The sequence below is a fragment of the Bos taurus genome, chromosome 12 (genome assembly GCF_002263795.3).
Source record: "Bos taurus isolate L1 Dominette 01449 registration number 42190680 breed Hereford chromosome 12, ARS-UCD2.0, whole genome shotgun sequence".
NCBI classification, from domain to species: domain Eukaryota; kingdom Metazoa; phylum Chordata; class Mammalia; order Artiodactyla; family Bovidae; genus Bos; species Bos taurus.
Genome location: NC_037339.1, coordinates 51,809,443 through 51,833,731, shown reverse-complemented (window position 1 = coordinate 51,833,731; position 24,289 = coordinate 51,809,443). Strand labels below are relative to the sequence as shown.

At 40.7% G+C, this 24,289-nt stretch overlaps 1 long non-coding RNA gene across 2 annotated transcripts; it reads right to left on the bottom strand.

Annotated features, from left to right (window-relative positions):
• Positions 1-4,119: 4,119 nt before the first annotated feature.
• LOC101902043 (uncharacterized) lies at positions 4,120-22,240 on the bottom strand. Of its 2 annotated transcripts, none has more exons than XR_009496730.1 (3): positions 22,155-22,240; positions 10,857-19,680; positions 4,120-6,196 (listed from the first exon to the last, which is right to left on the bottom strand). It is a non-coding gene; the product is annotated as an uncharacterized lncRNA (long non-coding RNA). The 2 variants fall into 2 exon arrangements; XR_009496731.1 differs by having other exon boundaries at positions 10,857-18,184; positions 22,155-22,224.
• Between the last annotated feature and the right edge of the window lie 2,049 nt (positions 22,241-24,289).

Genomic DNA, 24,289 nt, shown 5'->3' with positions numbered 1-24,289 from the left:
GAAGAGTGTAACATATCAATTATGCTGTCAAAAAACTAACCAATCTAAAGTTTGCCAAGTTATCTCTTGAGAATTTTTGGTTTCTTAAAGTACCTCATGTATTATATTATGTAGTTTAAGGTTGAGACAAAAAAAGTTGAAAATTCTAGATTTTTAAATATGTATCTCAAAATAGTATTTTATTGTATTTAGGGAAATTTTTTAAACAGATTAGTCTTACTTAGTAATGTCCTTTTTCTAAGTTTTACATTACTTAAGCACTGAACTTGGGATATTGTTACTTAATAATATCCATACAAGTATTTTCCCTTGTATCAATAGAAGTTGAATAGTTCTTAGATTCCACCAGCTTGTTTAAGTCCCCAGGCTGAGATGACTCCCGCAGCAGTAGTCCTCTCACTGCATCCATCAGTGACCACTTCTTCTGAGAGGCAGGCCCTGATTCGTTGTGGCTACTGTGTTATTCAGGGAAACCTCCAGAAGTACAGGAGGAGAGGGCAGAGGCTGCCTGGCTTGGCCTTTCTAGTCCTGTGGGTTGGCTGCTGCCTCTCTGCTTGGCATGGCTTGCTCTTGACCTCTAGTGGCCCGGAGTGTTTATCTTGAGTTGCTGTGGTCTGGAATTCTGCCTCCTGACCTAAGCTGTTCATTTCACCCTTTGGTCAATGGGAAAATGGCCTTCCTTCTAGAGTCCAGGTCTCTCCTTCTTGAGCATGTGGGTTGGAAGTAATGACTGCCTCATAACAGACTTTAAGAGCTAACATGAGTTTCAGTTATGTTACGAGCTCTCCAGTGGCAAAATGGCAATTCATACAGCAGAGTGGCTTAGGGTCTTACTGTGACAGGTTTGCACATTTAAAGAAAGTTGTTTTTTTTAACATATTTCTCTCTTTTCTAAGGTGTGTAGGCAGTCCTGCCCTCAACATTTTTGAGGCCCGGAGTAAGAGTAAAAAAATGGAGATGCACATGTAAAAGTCTAAATACTTGAGTATAAATCAAGCAAACCACTGCAAGGAGATCCGACCAGTCCATTCTAAAGGAGATCAGTCCCGGGTGTTCTTTGGAAGGACTGATGATAAAACTGAAACTCCAATACTTTGGCCACCTCATGCGAAGAGTTGACTCATTGGAAAAGACTCTGATGCTAGGAGGGATTGGGGACAGGAGGAGAAGGGGAAAACAGAGGATGAGATGGCTGGATGGCATCACCGACTCAATGGACATGAGTTTGGGTGAACTCCGGGAGTTGATGATGGACAGGGAGGCCTGGTGTGCTTCAATCATGGGGTCACAAAGAGTCGGACACGACTGAGCAACTGAACTGAACTGAATGTGTTATATAAAATACATCTTTTCTCCTAATGACAAATGTCCCTTTATTTCAATGAAATTTCCATTTAAAAAATTTCAGCCTTTTTACATTTTTTGAACTCATTTCTCATTTTCTATCATAATTTTGTCTTGTTTTCAACCTTGATGATCTAAAGTATAGTGTACTAAATTTGAAGACACTTTTTAAAAACATAAATTAAAATAGATGTAAAGATGGAAAAATAAAATATTTTTGTATTTTCCAAAAGATTCTTTTATTTTTTTTCTGAAATATTAAAAAAACTCTATTGAAAATTAAGATGTAAAATTCAAGTGGGAATTAGTAAATATCATAAATTTTAATCAATTTTGAAAATAAAGCTGGATATTTAATTTTCTGGATATAAATAATTTAAATATATCTATAAAAATAAAACTATTACTACTTCTAGTGTTCAAAGTCCATCTAGTTGCCACTGTAAAGATATTTTGCTTCATGCATGTTTTGTTTAGATCTTTATGCATTGTTTTAAAATGTGAACTTATATATGTATAACTTAAGAGTCATGTGAACTATTTAATATTGAAGAATGTTACTCATTTTGCACATGCAACTTCTATAACCAGTGTGCTGATTTGTGAGTGCCTCTGGACCCCCAATTTGAAACATAAAAAGAAGGAAGACTGAATTCTCAGTAGTAATGGGAAATGATACCTCATTATGCATGAAGTTATTATATTCATAATATTGGGGGGTGAGTGTGACACATTCTTTATTATGGTTTTCTTTTCTTAAGCACTTTTAGCTGCTAACACCCTCCCTGTACTCTGAAGCATTGTCAATCTCTGAAGTTGGCAGGGTCATAGCCCTCAAACCTTCATGGCATTTGGATACAGTTGTCATCCTTTCAAAGACAGGATGAGAGATGTGAAATTTCCCTGAGGCTTGAACAACATGAATAATGAGAGCAGATATGTAGGCTTTATGGACTGTGTTTAAATTCTGAGTCTTGGTTTAAAAGAGACAAAGATGCCCAGATGTTCTTTAGTGAATTCCTTTTGCTTGAAACCCAATCAAGAGACTGAGTTTTCTTTTTTTAGTTTTGTTTTGTAGGATAGCTGCTTAACAATGTTGTGTAGTTTCAAGTGGACAGCAAAGAGACTCAACCATACATATGCGTGTGTGTGTGCCAAGTCTCTTCATTTGTGTCTGACTCTCTGTGAACTTACAGACTGTAGCCTGCCAGGCTCCTCTGTTCATGGGATTCTCCAGGCAAGATTATTGGAGTGGGTTGCCACGCTCTCCTTCAGGGGATCTTCCCGACCCAGGGATCAAACCCAGTTCTCTTACCTGTCCTGCATTAGCAGGCAGGTTCTTTACCGCTAGCACCACCTGAGAAGGCCCAGCCACACATATCAGATCAGATCAGTCACTCAGTCATGTCCGACTCTTTGCGACCCCATGAATCGCAGCACGCCAGGCCTCCCTGTCCCTCACCAACTCCCGGAGTTCACTCAGACTCACGTCCATCCAGTCAGTGATGCCATCCAGCCATCTCATCCTCTGTCATCCCCTTCTCCTCCTGCCCCCAATGCCTCCCAGCATCAGAGTCTTTTCCAATGAGTCAACACTTCGCATGAGGTGGCCAAAGTACTGGAGTTTCAGCTTTAGCATCATTCCTTCCAAAGAAATCCCAGGGCTGATCTCCTTCAGAATGGACTGGTTGGATCTCCTTGCAGTCCAAGGGACTCTCAAGAGTCTTCTCCAACACCACAGTTCAAAAGCATCAATTCGTCAGCACTCAGCCTTCTTCACAGTCCAACTCTCACATCCATACATGACCACAGGAAAAACCGTAGCCTTGACTAGACAAACCTTTGTTGGCAAAGTAATGCCTCTGCTTTTGAATATGCTATCTAGGTTGGTCATAACTTTCCTCCCAAGGAGTAAGCGTCTTTTAATTTCATGGCTGCAGTCACCATCTGCAGTGATTTTTGTGTTCAATTCTCCACCAAAATCCCCTCCCAGGGGATCCAGGCTACCATATAACATTGAGCAGAAGGCCCTGTGCCATTCAGTAGGTCCTTATCTGTTACCCATTTTAAATACAGCAGTGTGTACATGTTTATCCCCAACTCCTGAAAAGTGTGAGTGTCAGTGTATCAGCTTGCTCTGGGCCAGTCAGCACTTTAGCTTTGGATACTTAAGTATTGTTTGGCTTCTCATTTGCTCCCACATTCTCTCCTTGTTTACAATGTTTCCTTTGGCTGTCCTTTCCTGCCATCTAGTTTCCTCTGGACATTTCCAGAAGTCATATTTTTAATGTACCTGAATATCATCGTTGTCATAGTTTGAGCCCTTTCCATGTTTTGCATGTCTCTGAGGATTGTGACAGTGAAAGATACATTTTTTAGGGTCTTAGGGAAGATCATAAGTACTCTCAGAAGTGTTGCCTAAATCCACATGCTGGTCCAACCCAACTGGTGGTCTAGCTTACAAAACAGCATCCTGTTACATTTAAATTATTATCCTTCTGAATAATCTCTTCTCAACACTGGTGGTCTAAAAAATGACAAAATGTTCCAGATAGTGTGCTTTGAAGATAAACATGATATTGCTGACAGAACTTATTCCTAAATTCTTTGGTTCTTCTGTTGATCTTACTTCCTCATAAGAGGTAGTTACCACCCAAGTGTAAAAATAGATGCCATTTTTGGCTTTTCTGAGAAGGTCTTCTTTCATTTTGACTATATTCATATGGAGCAGATCCCACATAGATAATTTATGGTTAAAATAGAGCATTTAGGAGCTCAGTTTATCTTTTTTATTGAGATGTAATTCATATATTAGTTTTACAAAGATTCAATATTTGTATGCATTGCCACATGTATAATGATCTCCACAATAAGTCTGGTTAGCATGTCACCTTACGTTGCTGTTGTTTAGTTGCTAAGTTGTGTCCAACTCTTTGCAATTCTATAGATTGCAGCACACCAGGCTCCTCCATCCTCTACTATTCCCCGAGTTTGCTTAGATTCAAGTCCATTGAGTTGGTGATGCTATCTAACCGTCTCATTCTCTGTCGCATCCTCATCTCACATAATTACATTTTTTTTCTTTTTATGAGAGCTTTTAAGATCTATTTTCTTAGCAACTTTAAAATATACAATTATTAACTACAATTACCATACGCACATTATATATACCCATGACTTAATTGTTTTGTAACTTTAAGTTTGTACCTTTTGACTTTCTTCACCCACTTCTCCCACCCTAGATTGCTTCTGGCAGGCACCAGTGTGCTCTCTGTTTCTATGAGTTCAGGTTTGTTAGATTCCACATATTAGTGAGTTGATACAGTATTTGTCTTTCTCTGTTTGGCATATTTCACTTAGCATAATACTGTTAGTATCAATCCATGTTGTTGCAAATGGCAAGATTTCACTCCTTTTTATGGCCGAATAATATTCCACCATATGGATATGCCATATTTTCCTTATTCATTTATCCCTCAGTTGATACCTGGATTATTTCCATGTCTTGCTATTGTAAATAATGTTGCAATAAACATAGGGGTGTTTATATCTTTTCAAGTTACTATTTTCTCTTTCTTTGGATGAATACTCAGGAGTGAAACTGCTAAGTTGTATGGTAGTTCTATTTTTAATTTTTTGAGTAAACTCCATACTAAGGAAACCATTTTCCTTAGTAACTGTACCAATTTACATTCCCACTAACAGGCTTTCCTTTTCTCTACATCCTTGGCAACACTTGTTTTTTGTGGTATTTTTGATAATAGCCATTTTGACAGGTGTGAGGTGGTATCTCACTGTGGTTTCAATTTGCATTTTAGCAGTTCAGAGTGTTTATAGATGAGGCTAAACATTAACTATCCGGGTATTGCTCATCAGTTCTGTATCTCTCATTAGTCTTAAAGTTTTTAATCCTAGTACTTCCTCAATTACCTTCTTGCTTCAGAATGATCAGTCATTTTGACACCCAGTATCATCTTTCAGTTCTCTTCTGTAGCCCTTCTTCCCTTTCACTTTTTCCACATTCCATATTAAAATTTGCATGGTGGTTAAGGCCATGAATCCATAGACTGCAGCACACCAGGCTCCTCTTGGAGCTAGGCCTTGAATCCTAGCTCTATCACTCGCTAGAATGGGACTTTTGGAAACAACCCACCCTGTCAGTTTCCCTGTTTATAGAATGGGGATTATAATGCCAATCTCATAGGATGGTGGGAAAGATGAAATAAGACAATGCAGGTAAAGCACTTGGCAGAGATCTGACATGGGAAAGATACCACCAAATGGTACTTACTGCTGTTTGTCTTTCCTTTTATTTGTCTTTGGATTGTTTCATAGCTTTACCTGAACATCAGTTCAATTGAAGGAGGAAAATTGAAGGGGAATTTTAAAATTAAACAGCAGAACCAAGAGTTTCACAGTAATCTACTGGATATTAATTGAACACAGAAACATAGGCTGCCTCCTCTGAGATATACTGCTTTGAGAAAGAAGGAGATTCTTTCATGGATGTTACCAAAGCCAAACAAAATAATTATTCTTTCTCTCCAGGTATGGGTTTCTGATATCATTTCCATTTCCAGGGGAATTGAACTTAAGTAATTAATAGAATGTTATCTGTATAACACTGTATAAATACCAACAAACAAGTCCCACCAAACCCCCAAAACAGAAGATTCAAGCCCAGTCCTAAGGCATTCATGCTGTTATTCCCTCCACCCCCAACTATCACCAGGCTGGCAGTAGGGTGGGCTGGTGGTAGGAGGAACATGTGCTGCTAACACGTGGTTTCTTCAGGGAAGAGGTCATACTTTGGTTGTGAAGAAGCACTATTTCAGGTCCTGTATTTAGTTTACTACAAAAAAATAAAAATATGGTGCATTAAAGGAAATAGAACTTAAATGGGGATAAAAACCCAATTAATCAAAGCATTTAATTCTCTAATGAGCATAAAAATGTCCCCTTCCTGGAAATAACTGAAATGAAATAACCGAAACTTTTTGAACATGTTAATTGGCTTTCTCTGCTTGCTTCCTCACAGGCTTACTCAGTGTTCCTGAAAATTCTCAAAGCAACCCTCCTGTATATCTTTAATCTTGCTATTCCTGGACTGGAGTCCCCTCTCTCTACCTCTCCACGAATCCTAAATAGTTCAAGGTCTTGCTGGCATTTCTGTTCCTCCTGAGACCTCTCTTCCTCCTGCTTTACCTTTTCATTGCTCTCTAAATTGTTTCAGTTAAACTTTAAACCATGTAGGAGAGCAAGGACCATGTCTTGTATTTTAAAAGTGCCACATCCCATGTGGTAGCTGGGTGTAGTTCTGGACACACTAGATATAAACTGAATACATTTTGTCTGATGGTTTGAAGACCTGCCTTTTACTTGACCAGAAATTCAGACAAATTTGGCAAGACGTTTATCCCTTTCAAAATATGATTAATAAGACTTTATGAAAAACTCTGGTCTCGTATGTTTTAAAATTTCCCTGCTCATAGAATTCTCTGAGGCTCATACAAAGCAGCTGTGGATAGTGATCACGAGGTGTACTTTCACAAGCAACAGGAAAAGCAAACAGATGCAGTTGAAACCCATCTGGAAGAGTAAAAGGTGGTGGAAATATCACACTAGGAAATAAATTCATAAACACTGTAGACTTCGCTGTTACCCCTGAAGAATCATCCCAAATATACTAGATAACAACCTCAAATTCCTATGACGCTAAACAAGCAGAGCTTCTGGAAAATAATCCCTTTTGTCTTGCCTGTTTTTCTTGATTAAACAAGAAAAACAACATGGAAATGACTGGCAAGGTAGTGGCCAAAGGAAAAAGGAAAACCCCAAACTCAGAAGGCCACGAGTGTGAGATGACCTTTTCGTTTACTCTCTGCTTTTTATCTGCTGCTGTTTGGGATTCAGGAAAGACAGCTCTTCATGTTGTCTCAGCTGCATCTGCTGTAGCTTTTCTTTCCATTTCTAAAAGTCTCTCAGCAGATTCTATCATCTAAAAAAACAAAACAGCACAAACCCATAGATAACTTCCTCCTGGTTTTAAACCTGCCACATTTTGATGTCAGGAAAGAACAATTCTTTCTTTTTACTCCTCTCTCTTCAATAGTAGCTTTGGATGTGTGCTTGTCTCTTAAAGTTTTCTTATTTCAGGGTATATACGTGATGTTCTTTTTTCAAATCCATGTTAGATAATACAGATAAGGATGGTTTCTACAAATTACTGCATAAATCATTATAGTAGCTACATGAGAGGTTGTTAGATGGATTATTGAAGATGAAACACTATTCTCATCCTCTATTCTCTTGGCAGAAATGGTATTTGTAGAGGCAAGTAGGCTTGGCTTCTTCTGTTACAGATTTAATCCTTCTTTTCCTTCTTTCTCCTCTTGCCTTCCATTTCTCCTTCCCTGCTACACTATTCTCAGCCTGCTATGCAGTGATTCTAAAGTATAATGACCTCCCAGTGTCTTCTTAATATTTGCCCACTTCATATAGGAAGCAGGACAGTGGGCCTTGGTTTGCTGCTTTCTTTAATATTGACGTATTTAGCAGCATTTTAGCTTATGGACACAAACTCAGAATTTTTTAAAAATTTGGCTTCTATATTTAGCTCAACTCTTCAGTGTCACATAGATTTTCCACATATTCTAACATGCATTTCCCTCCAGTCCTCATTGAATTAAATCTCACTGCTCTTTAGTTCTCATTGATGGTTCTTTCCAGGAATGGTATCATATTAAATTTTTAAAAATACATGGGAAATAATTTGACTTTTAGAAGCTATGTTTTGATTTTGAAAGAAAAATGGATGTGATTTTTTAAAAACCCCTTCCCCAACTATTTGAGAAAAATCAGAAAGTAGCAGCTAAGTGGTGGTTACTATGTGCTCCAGTATGTAATGAGGAAAGTAAATAATCACTCCTAAAGGCCCAGGCATTTGCCTCCCATTATAGAGACAAGTGATAAATAATACATTATCTGTAGTACTGTGTCAATAACATTATCAATAATATTAACTAGAATTGTAAACACCCTTGGTGATGATGGTAAACACCCTTGGTGAAACTAGCTTTGATACCCAAATGTAATAAGAACAGGGCAACTAAGGGACTGAAGTATCCATAAACAGGGAATGAGAGAAGGGCCTTGGACTGTTTATTTTGCAGAAGAAGAGATTAAAATGAGATGTGAAAGAGGGAGCAAACTCTGTCCACATTGTTCCTTCAGGCTTGTTGGGTTTGTTGCCTTCTAGAAATAGTCCAGCAAAGGTTGAGCAACTAGACTTCTGGAAAATGACAAACAGAGTTCTTTTCCTGGGTGAGAGCATGGGGGATGGTGTCTGTGGTCTGTGCATGAGATATGGGGAGAGTTCCAAGTTGCTAGTTGACGTAAAGGCAGGATGTTACTGAGATCGCTGATGGTAGTCTGCACTGAGCATTTCCGATGGCTTAAGGCTGTGAACCCATTTCTTGTTGTGGGTTCCCCTGTCTCCTGTGTACTGTGAGTTGTGAGGTTGAGGTCCCGGGTGGCCAACAGGGAAGTCTGCAAATCTGCACTGGAACACCGGGTAGCAGGGAGAAGCACCCAGCAAGTTGGGGCTGAATATTTGGTTTGGTCAACTCATAAGGGAATTTGTTTATTGACACCAGACTTGCCCTGTTTTTCCACTGGGATCACAAGAGCTTTCCTCTTGTTAACTTTAGAGAAGTTGAGAAGGTGAAGGTCAAAGCATTTGTGCATGGTAAGTTGCTTTAGTCATGTCCGACTCTTTGTGACCCTATGGACTAGCCCACCAGGTCCTCTGTAGGATTCTCCAGGCAAGAATACCAGAGTGGGTTTCCATTTCTTTCTCCACGGGATCTTCCCTACCCAGGGACTGAACCCACATCTCTTATGTTTCCTGCATTGGCAGGCAGGTTCTTTACCACTAGCGCCACCTGGGAATCCTTTGTGGAGGTTGTCAAAGAACACTTATAAAAGCTATAGTTAGTTCGTGTTAGTTGTTCAGCTGTGTCTGACTCTTTCCGACCCCATGGACCCCACCAGGCTCCTCTGTCCATGGAATTCTCCAGGCAAGAATACTGGAGTGTGTGGCCATTTCGTTCTCCAGGGGATCTTCTGACCCAGGGATCAAACCCATCTCTCCCTCACTGCAGGCAGATTCTTTACCCCTGAGCCACCAGGGAAGCCCCTAAAAGCTATAGACCCTCTCAGTAAGCCCTGAGCATGGTGTGAACATCACTTGGGACCTGTGTGTTGTCTGAGGACCTGACTGTCTTGGAGGCTTTCATTGTTCTGTCACAAGGCATCATAGACATCCTTTCCTGTGATGGTTTTGTTGTAGCTAATAGGAAGAAAAGAAACGGCAAGTGTAAGCTTGGGAGAGTGAGAGAAGTGGTATGAGAAATACATAGATGTACTGAGAGGAAAGGAGTGGAATCAATGTAGGATGAGAATTTGAAACACAGAAATGGGAGAGGAAGAAGAAGAGATGTTCTTTGGATGCTTACAGATCAAAGAACTAGAACTTGAAAAGGAACTTGACTTATAGAGACAAAGCATATTGAATAAGTAAGAGAAGAAGCAATGGAAATAACTTTATCTCTTCTTTCCTATGAAATAGAACTCTCCTTTGTTGAAAGATGTATTATCTGGTCTACTGCCAACCTCCAAGCTCTAGAAGTAGGCACTTGTATATTCCTTGTTTCAATCTAGGAACCTGGTGGATAAACCATAGTGATAACATACTTAAAGTAAGCTTGATTTTTTAAAAAAATCAGTTAAAGATAGATTTGCATCCAGAATTTTACATTGGTAGAAACCAGAAGGCTTAAGGAATCCAAGAAAAAGAGATTTTGTTTTCATTTAACATCATTTGATTGGAAACACAAGAACCGAGAGGTGGCTTTTAAAAACTCCTAATGACAATAGTAAAATAAGTGTGACTAATGTCCTGGAGTGAAGCCAGAGACCAGTATATGTCCCAGTTTCCTGGGATGAAGGAAGGATGCTCGTATTTGTGGAAAGGGAAGTCATACTTATGGAGTGCCACACACTAGGCTAAACATCTTACATGTTCGATCTCATTTATTCATCACAACCCTGCAATTCAGCATTATTATTGCTGTTTTGCAAAGGAGGAAACTGTGGTTCTGTCACTTAGGAAAACATATATAAGGGCCATAAGTAATTTTTTAAACTATGTCTTTCATTTATTGGGTATCTGGGGTTTGGAGTCAAGTGTAAGGTTTCTATAAACTTGACTTGCAAGGCTGTGAGATTTCTTTTGAGAAATTGTTAGCTCCTCCCTTCTGTGAGAGTATATTGACATCCTACACTCCCTACTGCCACTACTCGGTTGCTACTCATCTCAACTAAGATGGCAAGAAGAGCTGGAAACCTCCAGGTCATGATGTCCTGCCATTCTGAAACTTCACCTGCAGCTTCTGATGGTAACACCTGTTGAAACCTGGTTAAGCCTATAGTTGGACAAGGGGACAACTTACCCATCCTTCTCTTGACTCAGGTTAAGCAGCTCTCACGCTTGTGATGGAGAGTCCCTGCGGAAGCATCTTGGAATTGATGTCTCCCTCCTGGAAAGTCCCATGTCAGGATGTCTTAATGTACTGAATTGTGTCTTCTCCTTCTACCAATTCAAATGTTGAAGCTTAAACTCCCAACATGACTGTATTTGGAGACAGAGCCTCTGAGAAGGTCATAAGGATTAAATGAATCATAACGGTAGGGATTAATCTAATAGGTCTGGTATCCTTATCTCTCTCTCTCTCTGCCAGTACACAGAGGAGAGGCCATGTGAGGACATGGCAAGAAGATGGCCATCTACAAACCAGGAGGAGACGCATCACTAGAACCAACTTTGGCAACACCATGATCTTGGACTTCTAGCTTCCAGTACTGTGAGAAAATACATATCTGTTGTTTAAGTCACTCAGTCCATGCTATTTTGTTATGGCAACCTGAGATGATTAACATAGATGATTTCTGCCAAAAAACTGTACCTGTGATAAGGGATTGAACACCAGTAGTTTCTTCGGCATGAGGTGCCAGAAAGCACTGTGAGATGGTGGGGTTGTGAGACAAAGAAGGAAGGAAAACCAGTGAAAAGTGTGGTCATGAGTGAACTGGACTATGTGGAATTGGATCTCAGTGTTTCTGGGGAGCTTCTGAAGGATTGTGGAACACATCTCCGAATCCTCTTATTGCAGAGTATTTATCCATCTACTCCTCTCCCCCAGTCATTGAGTGTCCCCCCCACAACCCCAGAGCAATTTCCAGCCTGCCAAGATCCACAGCCAGCGCAGGCAGAGATGTAGAAAGCCATTTAAGCATGAAGAGTCAAACAGTTATCTCTTGAATAGGCCAAGAGTGACCTTCAAAACGAATGTTAAATTTCCATCTTAAAAAGAAATCACTATACAATGTGTGCAGTAGATACTTCACTCCATCTCTACATACCTTATCCTGGATCCTTTCCAGTCATGAGCTTATCCCATTCCTGCAACTCATCCTCTCCTGAACTGCTCAGCTGTGGAGTAATATTTCCGAATGGAGGAAAAGTCACAAATGTCCTCATGTCAGAATCTCACCATCAAAAATTCCCACTGTGAGTTAAAGAGTTTTGTTTCTGGTAGGATGGTATAGACAAACAGTTGATAAGTGCTAGCCTGAGAAGCTTAATTCAACTGAAATTCTCCTGACGAAGTCCCTGCCACTGCCTAGCACTGATTTGACAAATTTCTCACCTTTGGAATTTGCGCTTTATATTAAGGCATTATGCCCAGCAACAGGCTAACCAAGGGCATATTTCAAGGGGAGGGGTGAACAACACAAGGGTGCATTGTTTCCCATTGGCCCCTATTATCAGAGCAAAATGAAGAAGTGCAATTGGTTGTATTTGTTGGGAGAGAGAGATAAGCAGACAAGCAATCCTGGGCTCCTTGATAGAGAGAGGGTAACAGCAGAACTCTGGTTACTACACCCTCTTCCTGCCCATCACTATTGCTGTTCTGCCTTGGACTCCATCCCAAGTGAAGTGTTCTTCCCACTAATTGTTTAATGTGGCTTAGTCATGTTTTCCTCAAAGAAGGCACTTGGCTTGAGTGTATGTGGTGAAAATTTTCTTGCTTTCCACACCTCCCTCCCTTCTTTTCTCACTCGCCTCCTGTTTCTTTCTCTTTGTGTGCTTAGTCGCTCAGTTGTGTCCAACTCTTTGTAACCCCATGGATGGTAGCCTGCCAGGCTCTTCTATCCATTGGGATTCTCCAGGCAAGAATACTGGAGTGAATTGTCATGACCTCCTCCAGGGGATCTTCCCCACCCAGGGATTGAAGCCAGGTCTCCTGCATTGCCAATGGATTCTGTACCCACAGAGCCACAAGTCACATAAAAAATATTGACATTATCTTTAAAAAAAAAATCATACTTGCTCACCATAAAATATCACACAATGCTGAAAAGTATAAAACTGCAATGATTATAAATATCTTCAATTACCTACCAGAAATAACTTATGGTTATTTCAGACACCTTTCTGTATATATTAGAAAGATAGATACATAGAGATATAAATACTTATAAAAAATGGAGTTATTCTCCATATGCTACTTGAAAGTGATATGCATTAAATTTTATCTTGTTAATAATTTAGCCAAAAAAAAGAAGAAACAGAATTAAATGAAGTATTGCTGAAGTTCAGATAAATTTTCACTGTAAGGCAAATTGGTTCTCAAGGTATCTTGCTAAGAGGATACAGAGAATGTAGTCGTTTTTTTTAAAAAACTACAGAATTAAATTTTGGGTAGTATCTATTGCTCTGAATATTAGAAAATTAGCACACTTCCCCCCTCCAGCTTTCACCTGGATGCCAGTTTTGAAAATTATTCATATTATAATTTTTCTATTTTCAAGATTTTTGAGATTTACGTTTATGCATAGTTCTATGATGCTGGGAGGGATTGAGGGCAAGAGGAGAAGGGGACGACAGAGGATGAGATGGCTGGATAGCATCACTGACTCGATGGACGTGAGTCTGAGTGAACTCCGGGAGTTGGTGAGGGACAGGGAGGCCTGGCGTGCTGTGATTCATGGGGTCACAAAGAGTTGGACACGACTGAGCGACTGATCTGATCTGATCTGATCTGATGTACACACTGATTCGATGTTTACCACCTGTCTGTTCTTTCCAAAGTAATTTATTTTTGTTCATTTTTATGTTGACTGGATCTTACCTTTCAATATTTAAAAAATCTTTAAATTAAATTAAAATTTTTTGGGGGGAGCAACTTGCGGGGTCTTAGTTCCCTGACCAGGCATCAAACCTGGGCCCAAGGCAGTGAATGTGGCAAGTCCTAACCATTGGACTGCCAAGGAATTCCCAGTTTTTCATTTTTCTTTCCTTTCAGGTCTTATGGGTTATAGAGTTTCCAAGTTCTTACCCAAACTGACTCTCAAGACTATAAATATTATCTGAAATTGAGAAATTTTGTGGAAAAATTTGGGATCTATCTGATTAGTTACTTGCTTTTTATGCCTAGATTTAAACAATGTTTGTTAATTTTTAATGGCAGCCAGGTACTTTTCCAGGATGTATACTGCCATTGATCATACTGATAATGTTTTTACAACTGCATGTTTTACTCTAATAATTTGTACCTGGAAGGATCTAGTTCAAGGAAATTTATTTATTTTTCTAGGATATCTTTGTATATTTTCTTCTATTCCATTTTTCTGTTTTGTCTTCACAACAATTATGTGTATGTTCATTTTTAAATCTAGCTTCCCTATGTATCACTTTTTCTAGACATTTTAAGTATATTATTCCTCTTTTCTATCTCATTTTGTTTAATTTTCTCAAGACTACTTATTATGTCCCTGAGGACATTTTCAGTTGTTCTTATTCCATTTTCTTAATTTCTTCTTGTGTAGCATCTACCACTCAAATGTTGTTTTCCACTTCCATTTATTTTCTGAGCTCTGCTTTCTTGGATATGATATTCTTCTATAATTTAACAAGCTCTTCTTTGTACTGTTATGATGACTTTGTCTTTTCTATGAGGCCAAGGAGAGCTGTTTGTCTCTTATCTTCATTATCTTTCTTTCCCCTACTCACTCCTCATAATTGAATAGAGCCAGTGGTTTCCTGACACACTGATGCATTTGTGTGTCAGAACTGGGGTTAAGGTGAGACAAGCAAAGTGCCTGGGGTGCAAAATTCAAGAGCAACAGACTTTCAGGGTCTCCCTGGGCTCCTTACTTGCCTCACCTTACTCCTGGCCCTAGTTCGTATGTGCGTGTTTGTGTGTATGTAGAGAATGGGTGTTGGGGGTAACACTGAATGGGTAGCAGTGGTGCAGTAAGTCATGGATACCTGCTGACCGCCTTAGGGTTTCTTGTCTTGGAGACTTTCTCCCTTCCCAAAGTTGACACTCCCTTTTTGCCTAGGGACACAATTTTCCTGTGTTTTTTCCCTATATAGAGAATAGTATAGTGAACAGCAGTCATTTGGATTACAGGCTCACTGTTCTCTGCCCATCACTCTTTCCTCTCCTCCCTCTACTCTGCTTCACTTCTGCCTACTTCCCTTGGGTAAGAGGCTGGATCATCCCATAGAAAAGGTAAGGTGACATGCTTTCACTCTGAGCTCCTTCTCCTTTCTCCAGTTTTGTGATATTGCTCTATGACTGTCCGGGACCATTCCCTGCCTCTCTCATCATCTGTTTTCATGTCAAGAACACATGGTTTCAGTTCAAAGATTACTGGCTGTGACCTTCACTTACTGTAGGGGATGCCTTTATCTCACCTAACATCTGAGAAACTGCGCACGTACGCAGCTAACTGACTCAGTCCAGATTGCACAGTGCCTGCAGGTTGGCTCTCGGATGTGTGATTTGTGGTTGTGATACTGCCCATGTTTTGCAGAAGTGGGAGCTTTTCCTCTGTATTTTTAGATATTTTTGTGGGTTTCTCTAGGGTGGCAAGCTGAGAAAAAGGGCTAAGAGGCATAGTGTGAAAGGAGATGGGCAGGATCCAGAAAGGGGCACTGTTGTTGTTGAGGCTGTGACTTCCACAAGGTACCAACACTTTGCTTTTGTACAGGCTCCAAGCTGAAATTAGGGACGTTGATTAAGAAGGGAGGAAAATTTGTCTTAGCTTTTCATTTTTGTTACAAGGAAGGGGGGATGTGGAGGGCCTTTTCCAAGGCTAGGACTGAAGATTCCAACCACAACTAGTGCGCAAAAGTTGATTACTTCTGCATTGTCATTTCCAGACATAGATACGCTGTTGTGATTCACCCAGTGGGCCAGTCATGTCATATAGTTTGCCCATCGTGGACATGGGGTCTCCTTTGAGCTAGATTGTTGCTTGTCTGGGTCTTTCCCAGGCTCTTCCTTGGACTGCCTAGGCTCTAAACCTAAATAATTTTTTTTTTAATTTTAGCAAAATAGACTAAATTAATTTAGTTTATACTTTTTAGTCATAAGAAGAAAGCAACATACTACCCCAAAGACAATCATATTTAGGAAAAATGTCTTTTCTGAAACTTGATTATTTTTGTTGTTCCATGATAGAGTTAAAAACAGTCTTCTGAGGTTCTTGGGAATTGACCAATGGGCATTTTCAAGGCTGATTGTAGCATCTCCTTTTCCGAGCCTTGTTAGAAAAGTTTAAATAGGAATAAGTTAGCCTAGTTTGAAATCATTACTGTCCGGAAGAATGTAGGTTTTTAGACAACTTCTTGAGATTATTTCCAGATCTATGATTCAATGGTAAGTACTCCCCAAGTTTTCCAATGTAAAATTACTATTTATAGAAAAACCAAGAAAGAAGGAGTTATGGTAGATAATTTCTTGTAATATTTTTGGTGATCCTAGGCCAAGTCCTTTAAAAATTTTTTTTTAGCAATTCATTTGACACACTAAGTGCACAAATCTTTTATTTTTCTGTTAAATACATTGGTCTCACTTATAAAACATGATCAGTGGTATTCATAAGCTCTCAGATAATTCTGTCATGTAAATAAATAACCTTTCCTTTAGGTTTGAGACTGTAAAGAATCTGCCTGCCATGCAGGAGACCCAAGTCAGGAAGATCCCCTGAGAAGGGAATGGCTACCCACTCCAATATTCTTGCCTGGAGAGTCAGTCCCATGGACAGAGGAGCCTGGTGGGCTATAGTCCATGGATCTCAAAGAGTCGGACACAACGAAGTGGCTGACATTTTCACTTTCTTTTTTTCCATTCTTGAATAAATTGCCTTTAAGTGTTCATCTAGATTTACAGTCTTTTGAGTCAGTACATTATTGAGATCATCTGTGGATTTAGTTTATATTCCCCATTTTCTCTTTTTTGAATATATTAATATTTAGTTTCAGTGTGCATCATATCTGTTTAATTTTAGTTTTGAATAGCTGTAGTAATAACATTTTTGAGATTTACTGTTCATTTCTTTTTTAAATATAAAATTTAAACATGCATTTTCTTTCATAAGGAATCACGTCTTGTGCTTCTGAGTGATTTCCCCCCTGCCCCCATTCCTCCCCACTTCTTTCTATTGTCATCCATTACTTCTGTCTACATCCCTTCTCTGAATCAGCATTTGTTTATTTGGGAGTGTGAAAGTGAAAGCGTCAGTTGCTCAGTTGTGTCTGACTCTTTGTGATCCCATGGACTGTAGCCCATCAGGCTCCTCTGTCCATGAAATTCTCCAGGCAGGAAAACTACAGTGGGTTGCTATTCCCTTCTCCAGGGGATCTTCCCAACCCAGGGATTGAACCCAGGTCTCTTGCATTGCAAGCAGATTCTCTACTGCCTGAGCCACCCTTGAAGTAGTTGTATATAATTAATTGCTTTGCTGCTGATGGGATTGACCACATGGCTCCCAAATTTGATGTTGCAGTGGGCCAACACTTTTGATATAATCCAGACAGTACTATGAAACTGATAATATTAGGTGAAGCAATGGAGAAAAGGATCAGTACATGTAAAAGAATCAATTTTTGCGGGTTCTAATCATCTTGCTTTTATTTTCTTTTATCACTCTGCTCCTTTCTTTTTCCTTTCCCATAGGCTACTTTGATCATGATATTTTTTATGGCTCCTCTTTCCCATAATCTGTTCTCAACTAGGATGATTGCCTAGCACAGAGTAAGAAATTTTCTCCTGTGAGCCTTCTCTCTCATCAAGCTCAACTTTCATTCTTCTCAGGAGATGGATTACAGAAGGAGCAGATTTAAAATTCACTGCCTGCTCATGAATAAACATGGTAAAGAGAGCTGTTGAGGTAAAGTTATATTACAAAGTATTTGTTTAAAAAACTCATCCTTTTGTTCTCATGGAATTTCTCTCTTAAATTCACTTTAGCAAATAATAACAACCATAAAAAATAAATATACCCAAAGGCCTTAATAAAAAGGGAGAACAAATGCACAGCATTTTATGTCATGAAAATAATAGCTCTGGGAAGTCCACTGGAACGTCCACTGCTTCAGCCTGACCTTGGCTGTTGGATTTCCAATGTTTCCCCTCAAGTTCTAGATGAACTGTGAGTGCATGCGTGCACGCAAGCTCACGTGTGCCTGAAACACATCTGCTGACTAGAAGTTGGTGTATTGAGATTTCGTGATTGTTTTTGTTCATCAAAGTGCTTATTTAAGACACATGAAGTTAATGACAGTCCACTCACCTCTCATTCTGCCCTCCTCCTCAATCTTTATTTCCTGGGTAATAGGAACTTCTTCTTCCCAAACAGTTTTGCTGCAATTGGGAACTATGGCCACTTGATGTGAAGAGCTGACTCATTGGAAAAGACCCTGATGCTGGGAAAGATTGAAGGTAAAAGGAGAAGGGGCAGCAGAGGATGAGAGGGTTGGATGGCATCCCTGACTCAATGGACATAAGTTGGAGCAAACTCCAGGAGATGGTGAAGGACAGGGAAGCCTGGCGTGCTGCTGTCTATGAGGCTGCAGAGAGCTGGACACAACTTGATGGTTGAACGACAGCAACTATACTAATGTGTGTTTGGAAGCCATTTTATTATCTTTAAAGTGTTTTTTAAAGTGTCTTTCTACCCTTTTTATTCCCACTAGACTTTGAAAGAGTCTTAAAGAGCATTGCCACTATCTGCATTTATAATCACCAGTATTTTTAAGCTTTTTTTTTTTATTAGAACACTGGACTGGGCTCTTTGGTTGTTACCAAAAAATAGTGGAAGTAGCCATTCATTTTCTTAATGTGCCAAATGTTCTAGTCCAAGCTAAATATCATGGCTGGGATAGATTAAGGGAGAAGGACTTCTTTTTTTTCTTACTTGGTATTTCTTATATATTTAAAAACATATTTATTAATTATAATTGGAGGCTAATTACTTTACAATATTGTGGTGGTTTTTACCATACATTGACATGAATCAGCCACGGGTGTACATGTGTCCCCCCTGCCCCGAACCCCTCTCCCACCTCCCTCCCCATTTCATTCCTCTGGTTGTCCCAGTGCACTGGCTTTGAGTGCCCTGTTTCATGCACTGAGCTTGGGCTGGTCATCTATTTCACATATGGTAATATACATGCTTCAATGCTATTCTAGAGGAGGACATAGAATTCTGAGAAGCAGGCAGGGTTCCTTGTCTTTGCACAGACTGGACCAGGAGTCCAAAGACTTGCCTTTTAATTTGTCTCTGACACTAACTAGGTGTCTTCATACCGCTTCACCTTTTGGAATCTTTGTCTCTTTGTTGATTAGGTTAGTTTTAGAGGAGAACTGCTTCAATCTTGTTTTTCTCCTGCTTTCAAGCCTCTCCCCAGCTCGCTGAATTAAAGTCCAACTCTGTGCTTGGCATCCGTGGCCCAGAGCCTGCCTTCCCGACCGGGTCTGCTGTGAAGCTACGGCAGGCACCTACTCTGTCGTGGGTGGTGTGGTTCCCTAGGGCTCCCCTGGCTCTTTCGTCTCAGCCTGGCCTGATTGTCCTTCTCACTCTGCCGTGTTCTCCTACAGTGCACACACTGCTTTCCACCCAGCAGCTGAAGGCAGAAGCCTAGCTGTTCCTTTTTACATTCCCTCAGCATCCCTCACCAGTTGATCCTTTGCCACTCCATCCTATTAATTTCTTCTGCTTAAAATCTTTTCATGCATTTCCTCTGTATTCCATGTGCTAGGTTGAGTCTCCTTTGTATTGTACCTCAATTGTTGCCATAACTCCTAATGCTTTTTGCTTCAGTTCTTCCCTTTAAATCTGTTCTCCATTCTGCTGGCCAGGTGATCTTTGTAAAATGCAGTTACAGTCCTGCATGCAGTCCTTCAGTGCGTTTCCATTAGTCTATGGAAAGTAACCAAAAGCTTTTCACAGCCCACTTTGTATTGTGGTTACATGTGCCTTTGCTTTGTCTTGCCTCTTGATTATGAGCTATCAGAGAGTGGGGCCTATGCATTACTCAGCTTTTTATTTCCCAAAGCTTCTAGCAGAGCAGCTCACATTCTAGTAGGTGTTTGCTGCATGCGTGTTATGTGATTCTATCAAATAGAACTGATATTATCTATTGTATCTTTCTCAAATCCGAAATATTGTATGGAAGACTTTCGGTAAAATTAAATGGATCCATCCTCAGCAATTAAAAAAAAAAAGCCTGCATGAGTCACATAATCATAAGTCCATCCGAAAACTTTTTCTTTCTATGAATAAAAACTCATCTTTATGTAAATGATGTTCCAGTCATGATGAACTGTTGCAAATCTCAGAAACAATGACGGAGCTCTCCAGATAAAAGTCCAAAGAAGGTGAAGCTGGGATGCAGTCTATCTTTGGAGCTCTCAGCAGCAAATAGGGTGGCAGGACTTGATGAGAGCACTGTGCTAAGTGATCCTTAAGGACTCAGCAGACTATAGGGCTCCCTACAGACAGCCAGCAAGCCCTTAATGGGCATCCCAGAGGGGCTTAATCTTCCATGTGCTGTACTCAGACACAGTCATGTCCGACTCTTTGTGACCCCATGGACTGTTGCCCGCCATACCGTCTATACCGCCACTCAAGAACCTTTGTTCTTGGCTAAGACTACTTGGTAAATCTGCAAAGTTGATTGGCCCAGAGCCAGAGTTCAAATATTCTCTTTCTCATCAGTTTTTCCTTTTACATCTCCCAGGCATGGATAAAAGCTATGAGATGGGCCGGCTCGAGTCCTGGTCCACTTTAAGCATTATTTCACCAGAAAAAACAACTCACCGTTGCCCCTCTTAAAGAGAGAAAAACTCCCCTGCTTAGAATTCTGTGACTCATGCCACTTGGACACAACTACATTCTTTCTAGGGCGGAAACCCTGAATTCAAGTGCAGCTGGCCAAGTTGGGGAAGAACTTTAAGCTGTTTCTGGGAAAGAACTTAAGTCTTCTTACTGATGATGAGAAACAGTTTTTAGTCTTTGTGAAGAGTTAGAAGCAGTATGCTGTTGAATAATAACCTCGGGGCCAGCCAAAGAATGTTTGAGTGGTGTTTTGATTACCATTAAGTTTTTTCTTTTTTAGTGTAACCTACTAAGTTTCTGAATTCTTGTGATAAATGTAATTCTGGAGAAGCATCAAAGGGGAAGGAAGTACAGATGGGAGTGAAAACAGGGAAGGGTTACCAGATATTTGTAATAGCAAAGTGTCTTTTTGCTAAACAGTTTTGTAGCTAAAGCCACAATTTTCTGTGTAGTTGGGGATAGATGCCATATTTTCTTCCTATATGGCGGGATCTAAGCTAGCACTCAGCCCACTTGATAGACCTCACATAAACCCTGCAAGATGAACAAACTCTAACTGCCAAACAGAATCTACATTTGCCTCAGAGACCGATGAGTATTTATTCAGTGCCCCTAGTAGAATTACTTAGGGACTAAAATAAAGCTGTGACAAAGCAGGAAAGGCACAGCAGTGAGAAATGCAGTGTTTAACAGAAGGGATGTTGACGAAACAGGACTGATGCTAAACTCCCTTGGGCAAGTAATCATCTCTTCGAGCCTTTCTAAATCACGGAAGTGTGTTGTGAGTTTTTTCTGGTCTGCATGTTTTCTATAGTCTGCTGAGGCCTTGAGGATCGCTTAGCACAATGCTCTCATCCAGGGTAAAGGGGATCTAAAATGAATGTCATTCAGCCTTATTATCTAACCACAAACTTTGTGCCTTGGACCTGGAGACTCCTGAGTGCCTGCTATGGTTGAAGGTCCCAGGGGGCAACAGTTCAGTAGCTAACTGAGGCTTTCTTTTGTGTACATCTTGCCAAAATCCCTTAAGAGCGTCTTTACCGCCGGGCAGTTTTCAGGATGAATCCTTTTCAAGTGTAAAATAAACAGGGGTTTAAAAATCTTCCCTTCTGTTGCAGACAGAATTCCAGCTGTCGGTTTCTTCCTTCCCTCCAGCAAAAACAAAGCGAGTGACTTGTATCCATTTACAGGCCACAGAGTTTCACCTTGGTGCTCCCTTTGCTGGTCGGGATGCATTCCTTCTGTTGCATTTCCTGCATCAGCTAGCTTTTCATCTTCCTGCCTCCCTCAGTGTTTCCCCTACTCATTGTAACTCTTCAAGCCCTTAAAAGTTTTCCTATTGCTATCGCTTGCTAATTTTTTTGGTTCATTTCCCCAATATTACCCTTTTCCTGCCAATCCACCATGCTGCCATAGTTACCTTTACAAAACACACCACAAGTTTTATCTGCCTTAAGCCTGCTTAAAACTGGTGATAAGTCCCTACTGTTTCCCAAAGTGTATGGGATAAAGTACCAGCTCCTCGGTGTTGGGGTTTGAGGCAGAAGCTTACTTACCGTTCTTCCTTTCCAGATTCAGAATCAATTGTGTGTTCGACACACAAGCCAGATGGAGATGAAAATGCAGTGTTCGGCTCACTACTGATCATGCTGCACTGGGGCTTGGGCCAGAGGCGGGCTAAAATATGACTTCCTGGAACCTTTGCCTTGAACTTACCCATAAAGTTCAGGAAGAGCTGCTGGAGAACTTCTGGTAGAGGTTTTGACGGGGCCTGGGGACAGCCTCAGGGGTTGAGCAATCAATCACAAGCCTGTTTGCAGGGCTTGCTGAGTCTCTGGAAATAACACTTCCTTAAAATCTCAGAGGGAGGTCAGCCTATTCAATGTCTGGAAATCCAATAGGCTAGCAACTAAGACACAGTCATACCACAGCCTGATCCTTGAATCCAACCTGCTTTCAGAGTTCCTGATTAGCCCACTTGGAGTTCCTATTTCTTAGCAATGTCTTTACCTGTTTCCCTCTTGGTCCCTGTTCTTGGAATAGGCTGGGATAATGAGATGGGGTTTATCCTCCCGGAAGTTGCTTTAAAATGATGACATCATAGTCTATTTCAGGTGGGAGCATATAGCCTGAAGTACTTGGTGAGGTCTGGGGAAATTTGGTTTCCTCGGTGTTCTAGCTCTTCCTGCCTTCCCATATGATTTCCTTTCAAAATAGAAAAATAAGTTCTTGTGTCCACATAAAGATTGCTGGAAGAAGAAATGGTGAGACTCTGTGGACCTTCCCTTCTCCTATCAGAGGGTGAGCTTGGCCTGAAACGTCTAGGACCTCACTGAAGCAAGATTAAAACACAGTCAACCCACTTTAACTTTGTCATGGTTGGTTCCCCAGACACAAGTAAGTGAACTAGATTGAGTCCCAGAACACAGATAGGAAAAATCTGCCAGGCTGCTTTGTTACCACTTACCCAGTACTGTCACCTTCCCAGGAACAAAAGGCCACTCTCACTGCCCAGCATCCTGCTTGTTTTCAACCAGACTCATGTTGTAATGCCTGTCAGTTTCAACACCCCACTTCCCACTACTGATTGCTATTTTAGGCAGAATTCTTGTGGGTGCAAGTTAGAGAAACCCAACTCAAACTAGACTATGGTTAGAAGTATGGAAACCCAAGAGGTGTCTCTGACCTCAGGGTTGGCTGCATCCTGGGACCTAAACTACCTTACGATGAGTTTTTTTTTTTTCTCTCCATATCTTGGCTCTTCTCTTTGGTAGTCTTTAGCTTCAGTGTATATTTTTATAACTGCTTCTAGCAGTCAGAGATGACTGAGCAATTGACCCTTTCACTTTCTAGCACCATAGAAAGAAGACTCTTCTTTTCCCAGAGACCGTGTCTCAAATGTGATGGAGAAGGCCTGATTAGCCCACTTAGAGTTCCTGTTTCTTAGCAATGTATTTATCTGTTTCCCTCTTGGTCCCTGTTCTTGGAACAGGCTGGGATAATGAGATGGGGTTTATCCTCATGGAAGTTGCTTTAAAATGGTGAAATCACAGTCTTCCACTCATGTGCCTCTCCCTTGCCCAATTTCAATGCCCACATGGATGGGTTGCTCTGAACAACCAAGTACAACCATTGTGCCGTAATTGTGTGTTTATGTGTCTCACCGAGACTCTGTGTTAGACTCAGAGCTACAGCATGGCAAAGAAGATCACAATTTGTCCCTCCCACAAAGTCAGGAGGCCACGGTACAGTCTGGAGTTCATTTGTTTGAAAAGGGAAGGAAAGAGACTCCCTAAGCGCTGCAGCCCCATGGCCGTGTGCCGTGTGCTGTAACCACCAGTGCCAGTGGGGTCACCACCCCATCCATCATACTGAGAAAGGATCCTGGCACAACCACTGGCCCCGCTGAGCTTGAAACCTCCCCTGCCGAAGCCTGAGGCTCAGTGTAGCTGTCGCCTGGGAGGTCTGCAGAGATGTGGCCCTGGCCAAACCACCTGCTCTGGCTTTTCATTGCCTGCTCCCCTACCCCAACTGTCAAATTTTCCCAGAGCACCGAGGTTTCTGAATATGGGTTAAGAGCATTCACTGTGACTCTCAAAGATGCATCCAGGTAAGGGTGCTGCACACTGACATGGTTTAGGTTCCAGGTTCTTTTTATAACGTCCCTCCCTTCCTTTTTATAACTGAACTT